Consider the following 15,182-nt stretch of genomic DNA (forward strand, 5'->3'; position numbering starts at 1 on the left):
CTCCTGGTAATTTTCTTCTCTCAGCTGGCTAGAAGTGCATAGATGAACAGTTTGCAAATGTAAACTGATAGTTAACTAGTTTAATCACAGTAGCTTGCTTTTAACTTTAGTTACTATTATCTAAAATTATTGTTGGTCACAACAGTATTGTTGTAGAGTAGTTTTGTACAGTTTTGTTTTAGCAATATGTATTGGTTTTATGTGGCAAGGTTTTGGTAGCGGGGGGGGGGTTACAGGGGTGGCTCCTGTAAGAAGCTGCTGGAAGCTTCCCCTGTGTTCGAGAGAGAGAGCGAGCCCATACCAGCTGGCTCTAAGACGGACCCACCGCTGGCCAAGGCCGAGCCAATCAGTGATAGTGGTAACGCCTCTGTGATAACATTTTTAAGAAGGAAAAAAAAGGTTGGGACGCGGAAAACAGCCACCGGAGAGAGGAGTGAGAACATGTAAGAGAAACAAGCCTGCGGACACCAAGGTCAGTGCAGAAGGAGGGGGAGGAGATGCTCCAGGCGCCGGAGCGAAGATTCCCCTGCAGCCCGTGGTGAAGACCCTGGTGAGGCAGGCTGTCCCCCTGCAGTCCAGGGAGCTCCATGGTGGGGCAGATATCCACCTGCAGCCCGTGGAGGACCCCACGCCGGAGCAGGGGGGTTCCCAAAGGAAGCTGTGACCCCGTGGGAACCCTGCGCTGGAGCAGGCTTCTGGGAGGACCTGCAGATCTGTGGAGAGAGGAGCCCACGGAGCAGGTTTTCTGGCAGGACTTGTGACCCCGTGGAGCAGTCTGTGCCTGAAGGACTGCACACCGTGGAAAGGACCCATGCTGGAGCAGTTCGTGAAGAACTGCAGCCCGTGGGAATGGCCCACGTTGGAGAAAGTTCGTGGAGGACTGTCTCCCGTGGGTGGGACCCCACGCTGGAGCAGGGGAAGAGTGTGATGAGCCCTCCCCCTAAGGAGGCAGAGCGGCAGAAAATAACATGTGATGACCGTAAACCCCATCCCTGTCCCCCTTGTGCCGCTGGGGGGGCTTGGTGGAGAAATCCGGGAGTGAAGTTGTGCCCGGGAAGAAGGGAGGGGTGGAGGGAAGGTGTTCTGAGATTTCGTTTTATTTCTCATTTACCTTACTCTGGCTGATTTGTAATAAAAAGTGAGCTAATTTTCCCTAAGCTGAGTCTGTTTTGCCCATGATGGTAATTAGTGAATGATCTCTCCTGTCCTTATCTCAACCCGCAAGTTTTTTGTTATATTTTTCTCTCCCCTGTCCAGCTGAGGATGCGGGAGTGATAGAACGGCTTTGGTGGGCACCTGGCGTCCAGCCAGGGTCAACCCATCACACAATACAAAGATGCATTATTTGTTATTAGAATTAAAATAGCCTCTAATCATGCACAGCTTGATACCAATGACATAGAAGCAAGTACAGTGCAATCATGCAAAATGACATTATTGGCAGTCTCTATTTACGGTTTCCTAAATCACCACATTCCAAAAGTCAAGTATTTATTAATGTTATCATTAGACCCATTGTATACTGTATTGCTTCCTTCCCTTTAGTGCATCTATAAGTCTTAAAAAGGAGAGCGTGGCAATTCTATTGCCTGGCCTTTTAATGTGCCTTTTAAATCAAATAATGTCATCAAAAGCTAATTTCTGTGGATCCAGACTGATAGTACTTTTGTCTTACTTAATCACTGAACTCACTTCTGTCCCAATAACAGTAGTTATACTGGTGCTTCCAGTTTTGTAAACATGTAATTCTAATGGAACAGCTAGATTATGCATCTACTCAAAATAAAACAAAAATGGAAACCTTTTTCATTTTTGATTTGTGATTCAACAGAAACTGGCATCACAGTTTCTAAGATTTGTGTCACATATTTTGAATTTAAGAAGCTAACATTTAAAATGTGTTTTATCTTGTGTATTTAGCCTATATAAATGTAAAGAAGATGATAACAGCAGAAAGTTGGCTGGATTCTCTAGTCTGCCTTGCACAGTCTATTATTACAACTGCCTTGCAGTTTTGCCTAGCACTGCCTGTCACTACTGGTGCATCTAACAGAGTATTGATGAGATCCTTTTATCATGAAGTGGTCAAAGCTAGAACAGGCAGGCACTAACAAAGCTGAATATCAACAGATTCAGAAAGAGAGGTGGCATAGTATTTGCTGTTGGGTTTAGGGATATTTTAGGAAATATATTTTAGGCAAACATATATGATTGCGTCAAACATAGAAAACATGGATTTACCAGAGATACTACTTAACTAATCAGCTAGAATAAAGCAGTTAGCTAGTTGTACTTAAGTTTGTCACAGCTTTACATGGAAACTCAGACTCATCAGTTGAATTCAGGACCATTCCACATAATGGAAAGGCATATCCCCTTGACCTGAAATACAGGTAAATTGGTAGACTACATTTGATTAAAAATTTACTTAGAGTAGTCATGGCTGCAACCTGTGGTCCTCTCCTTTCATTTTCCTGTGACCTTCTCTTACCTCAACCAGGATTTTCCTTTGTCAGAAGTGACAATAACCAATGAATGCTCCAGCTGGGAGATGGGAGAAGTCACCTCTGATTTGGGACGTAACTGCTATTTTCTCATTGATAGATACCATTCTGTTCTGGCCATGAAGGAGACATAGTCCTCACCTTATTTTTTAATAATTTTAATACCACATTTTAACCTTTTTTATTTTTTACTTGTTAAACTACTGAAGGATTGCATGACAGAATATCAGAGTTCTTGGAGGGACAAAAGTAACATTTAAAGTTTTAGAATGTTGACTCTAATGATATGTCCAAGAAGATTTATAAGATGACTATTCTTTGTTTGCATAATATATATTTTATATTAATCTCATGCTTCAAGACTCACAACAAGAAAAATCTTCTTTCCCTCTAAGTGTGTAATTTAGTTTAGGGAGATATTTTTCTGTCCTCCTCTCAGATATTAAAGATGATCACAGATAAAGGTGCATGTGCATGTGTATATACATATACGTATGTTGTTAGTTGAATAACCAATAGATAGCTGGTTGATATTTGCTCCTTGTACATTTGTGGTTAATCAGTCAGACTTGGGATCAGCCAGAAATTCCTTCCACCCTCGTCAGATTAGCAACAGCCATTGTCTGTTTTTATTCCCCTTTGTAATATGGAACGCAATCTACTTTTTGGGAGAATTTTGGCATGGTTTTCTTCCAAACTTCCTCATTTATGGGATCCAAGACATTGGAAATAGCTTCTTCACTTTTCATCTGGAACATTATAGTTTTTCTACAGGTCTTAAGTTTGTTGGAAATTGTTAGAATCATTTCATTAAGCTGGGTTTGTGGAGTAGATGACCTCTGGGTCTTATAAAAATAAATACCTATTTCCTGTTTGTCTGCATTTTCAGGACTTGCTGATACAAGGTGTGATTTAAGTCTGTGTGCCCTTTTTCCTCATTAACCAACACTTATTTAGTAGGCTTTAGTGCTTACTTACGACATGTTATGCTGGGAAGGCAACACTTTAGGTCTTATTTTCCTATTTGACACTAGAGAGTTTGGTTAAGATCTCTACAAATTAGGGCTATATCCTTGTCAAAATGATATGCAATAACATTTTGTTTCTAATTGTTTTCAATTTAAATTGGCAACTTGACACTCAGAACTTCATTCAGCCACAGCTAATAGACTTACTGTTGCAGAATAAAATTCTGTTGTCTCAGAGATCTGCATATCCCTACAACAAATACAAATCACTTCAGAGGCAAAAGGAATATTTCTAGTTAGTTTAATTAATAGCTTGTTGTCTGTATAATTTTATTTTCAACTTTTAAATATGTTGTTATGTTTTCTTGAGGAGTGGAGATATAAGGCTTAGTTTTTAATTGATTTTTATCACAGTTTCACCTATGAGTCATCAGCATGGAACGGAATACTCATAAATATTTTTCTCCTTGTATTGGGTCTGGCTGAGATGGAGTTAATACTCCCCCCAGCAACCCTCATAGCGCTGTGCTCTGCATCAGTAGCTAGAAAGGTGTTGATAGCACACCAGTGTTTTGGCTACTGCTGAGCAGTGCTGGCACAGCATCAAGGCTGTCTTTCCAACATCTTTGCCCCCCCCCCCCAATGGCAGGCTGGGGCAGGGCAAGATCTTGGGAGGGGACATAACCAGGACAGATGACCTAAACTAACCAAACAGATATTCCATACCATACGATGTCAGATCAGATATAAAAGCTAAGTAAAGGGAGACGGAAGGGGGGGCATTTTTGTCTTCCGGAGCAACCACTACGCGTACTGAAGCCCTGCTTCCTGGGAAGTGGCTAGACATCGCCTGCTGATGGGAAGTAGAGAATAACATCATTTGTCACGCGTAACCTTTGCTTTCACTTTATTAAACTGTCCTTATCTTGACCCACGAGCCTTTTGTTATATCTTCTCCCCCCTGTCCAGCTGAGAAGGGGGAGTGACAGAGCGGCTTTGGTGGGCACCTGGCACCCAGCCAGGGTCAACCCACCACACTCCTATTAGTAACTTTTCAGATTTCCAGACCAAATGTCAGATTTTTCTTTTGCAGGTGATGATTCCTTCTTGCTTTTAGTTGATGGTATTACTAGTTTGGAGGTAGAAAGTTTGTGGCTGCTTTACAGCAGTTACAGTAGTTTGCAACTGCTTATTTTACGGTCAAAATGAACTTATTGAAACAAAAGGGTCTAATTTCTGTGAATGAACATGTTTTGGTCAATTCACGTTAAGAACTGAGATGAAATAGACAATATTTTGAGTACTGATATTTCTTCAAATCATCACTTCCCAGTGAAGAATTGTTGTGTTGGAAACTCATTCACTAACCTTGCTCTAAGTCACTTAACCTTCTGTATGGGAAAACTTGGCAAGATACCTGGGACACTGTTGGTGTTGGCACCACTTGTTTCAAGTTCGTAATTTCCTACAATATGATTGCATGCTAGGTGATGGAACATTTCGGGATAAATGGTACGTTTTAAGTTAAAAGAAGAAAACACACCTTAGTGTTAAATTGACTTGCCTCTACTGAACTATAATGATGGGTTTTATTACTTCTTTTTCTGGAAAGAGAGGAAAAGGCATATTCAACCTTTATAGCCCAAGGAAGAAGTAGTTAAAATGCGAATGAGGCAGTATGGGAGGGTCTGACACTGTGCATACATTTCTAGTACACATCACAATACAGTGTACTCAGGCTTTGAAAGAGCTAATTTGGGAAGTAAAACAGTACAGTACTGCTAGCATGGAGTTCTACACTATCATGACTAGCTTGGTGGGTGTTAGCTGTAATATCCTTACAGTGCTTCTCAGTGAGGAGTGTGGACATATACTTTGTTCAGGAAATAAGTAGAGCCCCAGAGAGCTTTCATTCTTAATACAGAGGTGCTTTTTTCTTGTTACTTCATAAGGGTAATTGTTATTGTTATTACTATTAAATATAATAATTCTGTAGCTGTGTGAACTTGCCTGTCTTTAATTCAGCACTGAAGTCATACTTTATTATTGTAAGTAAAAATGACTCATGGAACTGTGGAAATAACATTGTAGAATAAATTCTCTTTCCCAGACTTGCTGTTACTCATTCCCTTATGTGAGGCACCTACAGTCTCCGATAAGCCTCAGAAAAGGCCATATTCTGATCTCAGTTCCTGTAAATTCTGGCTTGACCTAACATCACAGGCATATTTCCCTCTCTTCAAGGAGTCTGGCAACTAAAATATATCCCACATGTAATTCTAGTAATGTCCATTGAAACTTATGAGACACAGGAGAAAAAAGCAATTTAGTGAAAACCATGAACAACACTCGAATATTAAACCACTTACAGACAAGTTTGTTCAAACTATTGACAGACAGCATATTACTGATACTCTGTCTTGTTTACTGACCTGGCTATCAGGTAGGCTCTGCAGAATTCTGGAAATCTCTTCCTTGGTTGACTCTTTCAGATACAAACAAAAGATGTCTCAAAGATTCACTTACATGGCAGAAGTTTTCATGAACAACTGTTCTTTTGAAAGATCTCACTGTGTTCTCATCTAGCTGAAAGGTATGTGTCCCATTTTATTCTCCCAGTGACAGGTCTGTAATACTTCTAATACATCTTTGCCAGTTTGATGCAGCTTCAACAGTTTACGCATCACTTCCTCCTTTAGCACAGGACTCAGTACTTCAACCCTTTAAAGTACTTATATAGAAGATGGGACCCAATGCAGTGCTGTATCAAGTACTACTCATCTTGGAAAGCAGACCTTTGACTCTTAGGTAACAACAATTCCCTTGGTTTCATGGGAATCAATACAGAGTGCCTAAAAGGCAAAATGTAGTTCCTAATCTGTGATATCCTTCTTGCCTTGTATTTCTTGTCACTTTATGATGCAGAAAAGATGAGGAGGAGCAAATAAAATATAATTATTTTCCATCTTGTTCTCCCTTTCCAGCACATTTCTTACCATGATAGTCATTCACTAATATCTGTTGTATCTACTAAAACAGAGTACTTCGGAGAAGAAATGCCAGCAAATGTGGTTGAACCAAGAAGTGGGAGGAAGACAGAAGGAAATTATTCTACAACTTTTGCTGAGGAGCAGAATCATTTTTGTTGGAAAAGTCACAGAGAAACTAAGTAATGGGAATAGAAAACAGAAAAAGGTGAGTCTGTGATACAAACTGAAGAAGGAAAATTCTGGAATATTCCAGAGTACTCATTCATAGTTAATAAATCAAGCTTTGTATGGTTGTAAGCTATGTATAAGAAAATCCACCAGTATGTACATAATTACTTATTGTGGCCTTATTAATAAGATGTAGCCCCAACACCCATATTCTCAATCACTTGATAGTTTTTGACTCCTTATGAAGGTTTTTCCTCTGCTTGTTAAAATACCTGATTCATATTTTAGGGTAGATCTTAACTTTACAGTCTTCTCTAAGTAAGGGCAGGACATTGTTTTAGGACTACTGTAGAATGAATGTTTGCATAGAACATGAAAAAACTTTCCTTGTTGATCTTTTGCTCTGGGAAATGCGAGCTTTTTGCCTCTCTGTGGAGCAGTTTAGGCTTCCTGGGCACTTGACCCACAATGGCAATAGAGTAGGGAACAATGCAAAGACTATTTCGTCTGTAGTATGCTTACATGCTCTTCTCAAAGCAGTCAAAGTTATAAAGAAGATCCCAGGAGTAGAGTAGAGAAGCAATTTTTATTAGGACAACATAGTCCAGTTTAAAAATTGGACACCGATTGTTTTCTGAGGTAAAAATGACCAGAATATGGCTCTGGTTTTCTAAATATAAAGGAATCATAAGAAGCAGAGGTATATGTCAGATGAAAAATGCCCATGACAATTTTTCTTCATTCCATCAGACTGTAAGATTTAAAATTTTTAAACAATATTTTTAAAGCAGATCAAGATTTTTTTTATGTAGTGCCCTGACTTTCCAAGCCCTTTTCAAGTTAGCAGCCCATACTCATTCAAACAAAGTCAACCAAAGCAACCTTTATAGCAGCAGTGTTTTGTGACTAGTCAGACAGCCCCTCTGTGTGAAAAACTGTGGAAGTTTCAAGAAAAATGAAAGGGTACTGAAATTCTGGAGAAGATAAAAGAGTAGATTGCAAGGGCTAAACAAATGTAAATTGTATGTTTACTCTGGTTTTGTAACCTGTTAAAAAATAAGCTCAAGTCATAGTTTGTAGCCTCCATGTCAGTGAATTGTTTCCACTGAAGACATTAGAGTTGTATGTAGGTGAAACATTGATTCAACTAAGTTAAATGAATTTTGCTGTTTTCAGCAAACACAGAGTTCCATTCTCTGTTTTAACACTTGATGCTCTTCAGATTTGGACAGACTGTGAGGTCCCTAGATCTAATGATGTGTCACACAGAATACTTAATAAGATGATATTCCTGCTCTTCTGATCTTTTTTTAATCTTATTTTTTTTAGAAACTTCTAGTCACAAATTGCTAGAATTACAGTATTATAATGGTTATTACATATTACTAATAGCTTGCAAATAACCCAAACAATATTGCAGCCAATTACTTTTGTTTTATTGAGTCCTTCTTTTGAAATAAATCTTTGGCTTTACAGCATCAGTATATTCAATAAAAATAGCTTGCTTTTTTTTTTTTTTCCAAATGTGGATTTCCCAATCCATGCAGAAGCTGCAGTTCATGCTATCTGATATATTCCTAGACAGTAGATGTACTAGTATGTTTTAAAATGTTCTTTCACTGTTGTCTTTTTTTTTCCTGACATTTTGTTCATCTGCATGGAATGAGACATAGTCCATATTCCAATAGGAAATAAATGTGTGGGAAAATTGTAGCCTTTATTTTTCCTCTCTTCAGAAACTGAAAATTCATTTGGATAAATGGCTGCTGAGGATTGCCATGAGGATTTAAAAAGTAAGATGGATTTGTAGAAATGAAAAGTATTTCTAGAAAAACTGAAATGTTGTAAAAGAGACTATAGCAGTGGTACAAGAGATCAAAGCCCATGTTCAGTAAAAGTATATTCAGTAGGAGGAGCTGATGTTTATCCAGTAAGATGGATCTGAACTTTCTGGCTAAACTTGAAATGTTGAAATAAACCTGATTTACTGTGGTTCTAGTTTCAACTCTTTTCATCTCTGAGAGGTGTATATTCACCGAGACAATGATTTTCTTGCTTTTATTATGTATAGCTTATTGGTCTATTGAAGAGTGTTCTCTCTTCTCCATTGTAACATGAAACAATGTTGGTGGCAGGCAACTTTTTAAAAAAAATTTTTAAACAAATCATATTGCAATACAATACATCATTTAGATGTAGTTGTAGTAAGGGCCACTCAAGGTATGTTTTCAACCATGCATGTTGTACAAATCCTTCTATTTGCTGCTAGTCTCAAGATTTTAAAGTTAATGATATTTCCATTGAGTAGTTTCTTTGATATTTTCCTTGACCTTTAGAGGAATACTTTGAATATTTTCCTTCTCATCTTCAACTTTTCACAGCATTTCCTTCTCTTTGCTGATGCTGAGCTCTAACTTCCAATTAATTGGTTCTCTTGTAATGGATTTGTCTTCTATTGTTCCTTCACAGAAAACACTGTCCTAACACAGACACATTAAACTAACTGAAGTCAGTTTTGGTTTTGTCATGGGTTCACTATGTACCCTTTTGAATCAACCCATTTTAGTGGCTTTTTTTTTTCAGAAGCGTCTGGGCCTGATTCTCCCCTGTAGCTTGTGCAAACTTTTTTTCTCTCTAGCAAGGATGAACCAGGGATTTAGAAGTTATGCTCCAAAGCCCTTTTAATTTGGAGGACCTCAGAGAGGTATGCAGACTTTGTTTTTACGTAATCTTATGTTTAGTTATGTATTGAACTACCACTTTGCTGGAAAGGCAATTGCTACTGTGGTTTCTCTTTGGGCGCCAAGCTGTTAGTCAGTCAATGTCCCCTCATTATGGAAACTTTATAACTTGTTTGTAATTTTTCAGTTGTTTTCCTTAACTCAAAATAATTACCTAGACTAGATGAGCACACATCTGTCTGTCTTTCTGAATAGGCAATCATGATGGGTTTCATTTCTGCTTTTCCTTATACAGGCTGTTTTACATCATCAGATATATGGTATAAAATCTGGACTCTGGGTGTATATAACTGCAAGATTTAGCCCACTTGTACCTTTTTGCACATAGGATGTATGCAGCAATTCCAGTTTTCTTTTTTTTCTTTCTTTTTGAATACATGACAGAGGTTTTATTGACATTCATTTTTATGCTTGCAGACAAGCTTCTTCTCCAAATAAAAAACTCTCACAAAGATTTTCCTCATAATTTTCTTGTAGTCTTGTCTTTAGATGTTACTATTGTCCTGCCATCTTCTGTCAACCATATCTTTCACAGCTTTGCATATGGGGTAAGTAAAACTGTTTGCTTCATTATTTTGGCTATGATTTCATCAAAATAGTATTACTGTGAAGTTCACTGTGAAGTCCACTGTTAATACATGTACTTGCCTCAGTTGCTTCTAATGGATCCAAGTGTAACGCTCTATATTTGGTGTTTGTTTTGTTTTGACAGTAGTAGACCTTAAAGAAAGTTCTTTTCCATTCTAACTCCATTATTTCTTCCCAAACTGTTTAGCTGGCTTATCATTACCATCTTCTCACTCCAGTACCTAGTTCTGTTTCCAATCATAGCATCATAAGATAACTGAACTTGGAAGGGACCTTAGGAGGTCTGTAGTCCAATCTCCTGCTCAAAACAGGATCAGCTATGAGATCAGAATACCTTGCTGAGGGATTTATCCAGTCTGGTCATAACTATACAACATCCAGCAGAATTGCACAGAATCACAAGCTAGTTGAGGTTTGAAGGGACCTCTAGAGATTATCCAGTCCAACCCCTACTTCAACTCAAAGCAGGACCAGGTAGAGCAGGTTGCTCAGGGACATGTCCAGTCAGGCTTTGAATATCTCCACATGTTACTAGTTTTGGCTGGGATAGGTAAATTTCTTTATAGTAGCTAGTGTGGGGCCAGGTTTTGTATATGTGCTGAAAACAGTGTTGATAACACACTGATGTTTCAGTTACTGCTGAGCAGTGCTTACACAGAGTCAAGGCCTTTTCAGCTTCTCACCCCACTCCACCAGCAAGCAGGCTGGCGGGGCACAAGGAGTTGGGAGGGGACACAGCCAGGACAGCTGTCCCCAACTGACCTACAGGATATTCCATACCATATGACATGATGCTCAGCATATACAGCTGGGGGAAGAAGAAGGAAGGAGGGGATGTTCTGAGCAATGGCACTTGTCTTCCTAAGTTACTGTTATGCATGATGGAGCCGTGCTTTCCTGGAGATAGCTGAACACCTGCCTGCTGATGGGAAGTGGTGAATGAATTCCTTTGCTTGCATGAGTGGCTTTTGCTTTACTTATTAAACTGTCTTTATCTCAGCCCACAAGTTTTCTCACTTTTACTCTTCTCTCTCCCCCATCCCACTGAAGGGGACTGAACAAGCAGCTGTATGGTGCCTAGTTGCCAGCTGGGGTTAAACCATGACACCAGGGAATGACAGTCCTCAGCCTCTGTGGGCAACTTGATCCAGTGTTTGATTGTCCTTACAGCAAAAAAGTTTTTTCTTGCGTTCACATGAAATTTCCTGTGTTTCTATTTACATCCACTGCCTCTTGTTCTGTCACTGGGCACCACTGAGAAGAGTCTTGCTCCATCTTCTTTACACCCTGCCATCAGATATTTATAAACATTGATAAGATTACCCCAAGCCTTATATTTTCTAGGCTAAACAATCCCTGCTCTCTCAGCCTATTCTCAGATGAGTGATGCTCTAGTTTCTTACTCATCTTTGTGTCTTTTTAGTGGATTTGCTCCAGTAAATCCATGTCTGTCTTGTGCTAGGAAAGGCTCTCCAGTACAAGAAAGGGCAACAAAATGGAGACTGCACAGCCCCTCTGTGCAACCTGTTCCATTTCACTGTCCTCATAGTGATTTTTTCCCCTTCTATCTGTTCTGAACCTCTCTTGTTTTATCATCTGCTGTCTCTCATCCTTCCAGCATGCACCACTGTGACTGGCCTGTCCTCTTGTAGGTGTTGCAAGAATGCTATTAGCTCTGCCTGAAGCCTTCTCTTTTCCATGCTGAACAAGCCAAGTTTCCTCAGCCTCTTCTCATAGGACAAGTGCTCCATCCTGAAGTCCATCTTGGTGGCTCTCCACTGAACTCACTCCAGTTGACTCAAGTCTTTCATGTACCAGGGGGAGCAATAGTGGGCACTGTTTTCTACATGCAGTCTGACAAGTGCTGAGTAGAGGGATAATCACTTCCCTTGATTTTACTGCCTGTGCTCCTGTTGGTACAGCCCAGGATGCTGTTGGCCATCTTAGCTGCCTTTTCTGCAGAGCTGCTCCCTGGCCAGTCAGACCCCATCTCTATGGTTGCAGTGGGTTACTCCTTCCCAGGTGGAGGAATTTGTATTCATCCTTGCTGAAATTAATGCAGTTCCTCTTGGCACATTCCTCCAATCTGCGTAGGTCTTTCTGGACTTTGTTCCTTAAGGACCTGCCCTTCAGTGTATTTACTGATTAGCCCCGAGACCCATTACTTCCCTTCTTACATGGAGCTAGGCAGAACTGAGACTACCAATGCTCAGCCCTGTCTGGTGTTTTGCTTCCTATTTTATCAGTTTTTTTATTTGGGGCTGGATTAATATTTAGATGTAGCTTTTTTTAATGGATAGTGAAACAACGTGCAGTTTCTGCTCTGCTTCTTGCTTTCTGACCCTTTTCCACTCATTCCTATCACAGTTGTACTATAGCTAGTCACACTGTAGACCTTCTGTCTTAGACACTGCATCAAGAAACTTTTATTTTTATTTGCTTGTGAGATGTTTAGCAGACATTGGGTCAGCCTGTGAACTCTCTATTGACATTATTGAACCCTTACTCATAGAGTTAATGTGACTAGCTTCAAAAGCTTGAAGAATTTACATATCAGGGATTTGATCCTGTCAGTCCCTTTTCATGCAGACCGTCCCATCTTTCAAATGTGAAGTCAAAGGACGTATCTTAAATAAGGCAGGCTGGATACAGACCTTAACAAAACTAACCAGAAAAACACAAGACACGTTCCAGGGAGCAGAGGCCTTTTCAGGCAAGAAAGAAACTGCTCAAGTATGTGGTTTTCCAAGGTCAATTTCAGTAACAATGAATCTCAAATCTGGTTAGGAAAAAGTGATGGAGGCTAACTGGCAGTTGGAAGTTTAGACTTCTAAGCAGTGAAAAGCACTTTGTCCAGCATTCACTGAGCAGTGAGCAACCTGAACCAGACATCATCATCATCATTAAAGTCCATCAACATGGACCTTGAACATGGAACTGTCATGGGAATTTCTACGCAGTTTTGCTAAATAACTTACTGCTTTAAAATAACACACAGTTTTGATCCCTTGAAAATATTCAGCAGAAAAAAAGAATTTTGTATCCCTGCAAATATTTAACAAATATTACAGCATTCCCTGGTATACGAGCACAACAGAGGTTTCTTCTCTTTATTTGGGATAGGACGGACAAAAGATGAAACGTAATGACTGTCTTATATGTGTGCTGAATTTGCTGATTTTATTGAACTTACTTCTAGAGATGCTCCTAAATAGCTGTGTTATCAAACATATCCTGGAGATACTTGCCCTTAGACCTACTAGCTAGTAACACTTTCTCTAAGCCAATAGCATAAAGACTGAATTTATTACACAATACAGGTTTTCTGCTCTGTTGTTATCCCATAGTGAGAAGAGTGGCAGTGATCAGTAAAAGATCTAACTCTGCTGAGAAAATTTTATTGAAGGCAGTGAGAAGAACACCAGTGTAAATTAAACTGCTTTTAAAATAATTAGTCCCGGTAACAGTGTAGCCACCACAGAAAGTAAAACAGCCATGAAGCAAGGTAAAGAAATATGTGCTGTAACTTCACTATGGATCTATACAATGGCATTTAACACATCTCTATCATCTTTATCACTGTGACGTCTAATTTTAAGAGAGCTTATGGTGTTAATAGAGTAAGACACAGCCCTCTAGTATGTAGACAACAGGACCCAGAGCCTAGCAGTACTGAACTGCTGTCAGTAGGTGTTATGAATTCTTGATTGCTCTGTCAGATTGTGGGACCTAGCTCCACATTGCCTGTCCATAGCAGGCTGTCTAAGTGTGCTCTTTTGTTTATTTCACTCTGCACAGGATAGACTTGTGTTGTAGTGGAATAAAGAAAAGGAAAGATGGAAAATATTTTCATCTGATCTCAGTAATTGGAAGGAAAATTTCTCATTCTTTTTGGGAGACAGAAAGAGCAAGATCATAGAGTGGCTTCTCCACAGCTATTAGCTGTAGACTTGTCATTAATGTTGAGTTTCTCCTCTCAAGTTCATAATTTCTTTAAAGAAATTTCCTATCTTGGGCATTACAACACAACTTCTAGAGTCTTATACCTATACATGACACCAAAATCTGTCCTTTTTCCAGAATTAGCATTTCTTGAAATACTTAGCAGAATTAATGGCATTAGGTCTTTCCATAAATGGTAAGAAAATAACAACAGTGAATTCTCACTGTGAATTCCCACTCTGAGTTAATTTCCACTTTGAGTCACCATGCTTGCAGTTAGTCTCTTTAATGCCAGGTACTATCCCCTGCCCTTTAAAGGGCAAGAAATCTGCAACGTAACTTTACCACTTTTGACTTTTGACTCTGTCCTGTGTTAGAGGACTCCTGAAGATTCCCTGCAAATGCAGAGAAAGGGAAGTTACATTTATACCCTTATTAGGCGTAATGCCATTTTGCTTAGCTGGCAGAGCTGAACAATTTCTTATAATCTATCCGACTGGCTAATTGTACAAGTGCATTACATGTGTTTTCTCTTCTGAGTACCTGTGTGTGGGTGCTGAGAGCAAAATGTTATGCTTGCTGGCATTGTGCAAAGAATTTCAGCAGTAATGTAACAACAAGTTTGTCTCACAGTTTGGCAGCGAGGTTTATTTAATACAACATCATTCTCAGTGTACTATTCCAGTGATTTATGACCTCCCCAAAATTACTTTTTCACCTAGTATTTTCCTGCTTGCTCTTCATCAAAAGTGATTATTTGTAATGGGAAAATTGGAAGAGAATCCTTTCAAAGTATTTGAATTATGTGAGCATAAAAAAAGGGGTTTCTCCTGCCATTAAAAAAATTAAACTTTTTTAAGCTGGAGTCCTTTGAAAAGCTGAATATATTGTTTCACTAGGAAAGTTTTCTTCAAAATTCAGCATTCACAGTTCAAGCAAGTGTAGCCTTGAATGAAAGGTTTGACGTAGATGTAATTGTCAAATATTAATGCATTTCTTTACTTCTCTTCTTTAGGACTACCACTGACTTTGCCATGAGAAAAAAAAAAGGAGGGTGTGTGTGAAAAAGAAAAGACAAATTGCATGTCATTAGCAAAATTCAGCTCTTCTGAATGGCAGTTCAGACACCATGCAAATAAAGACCATGAATTCTTCTCATCCCAATAAAAACAGGACAAAGGACCAGTTATGAAAAACAAATTTCAGTCAAAACCCACAACAGGTCCTATCAAAAAAATGACAAAAGGACACAAAGAGAGCCAAATCATATAGTTGCTAGTA

The sequence above is a fragment of the Haliaeetus leucocephalus genome, unplaced genomic scaffold (genome assembly GCF_000737465.1).
Source record: "Haliaeetus leucocephalus isolate CR32 unplaced genomic scaffold, Haliaeetus_leucocephalus-4.0 Scaffold849, whole genome shotgun sequence".
NCBI classification, from domain to species: Eukaryota; Metazoa; Chordata; class Aves; order Accipitriformes; family Accipitridae; genus Haliaeetus; species Haliaeetus leucocephalus.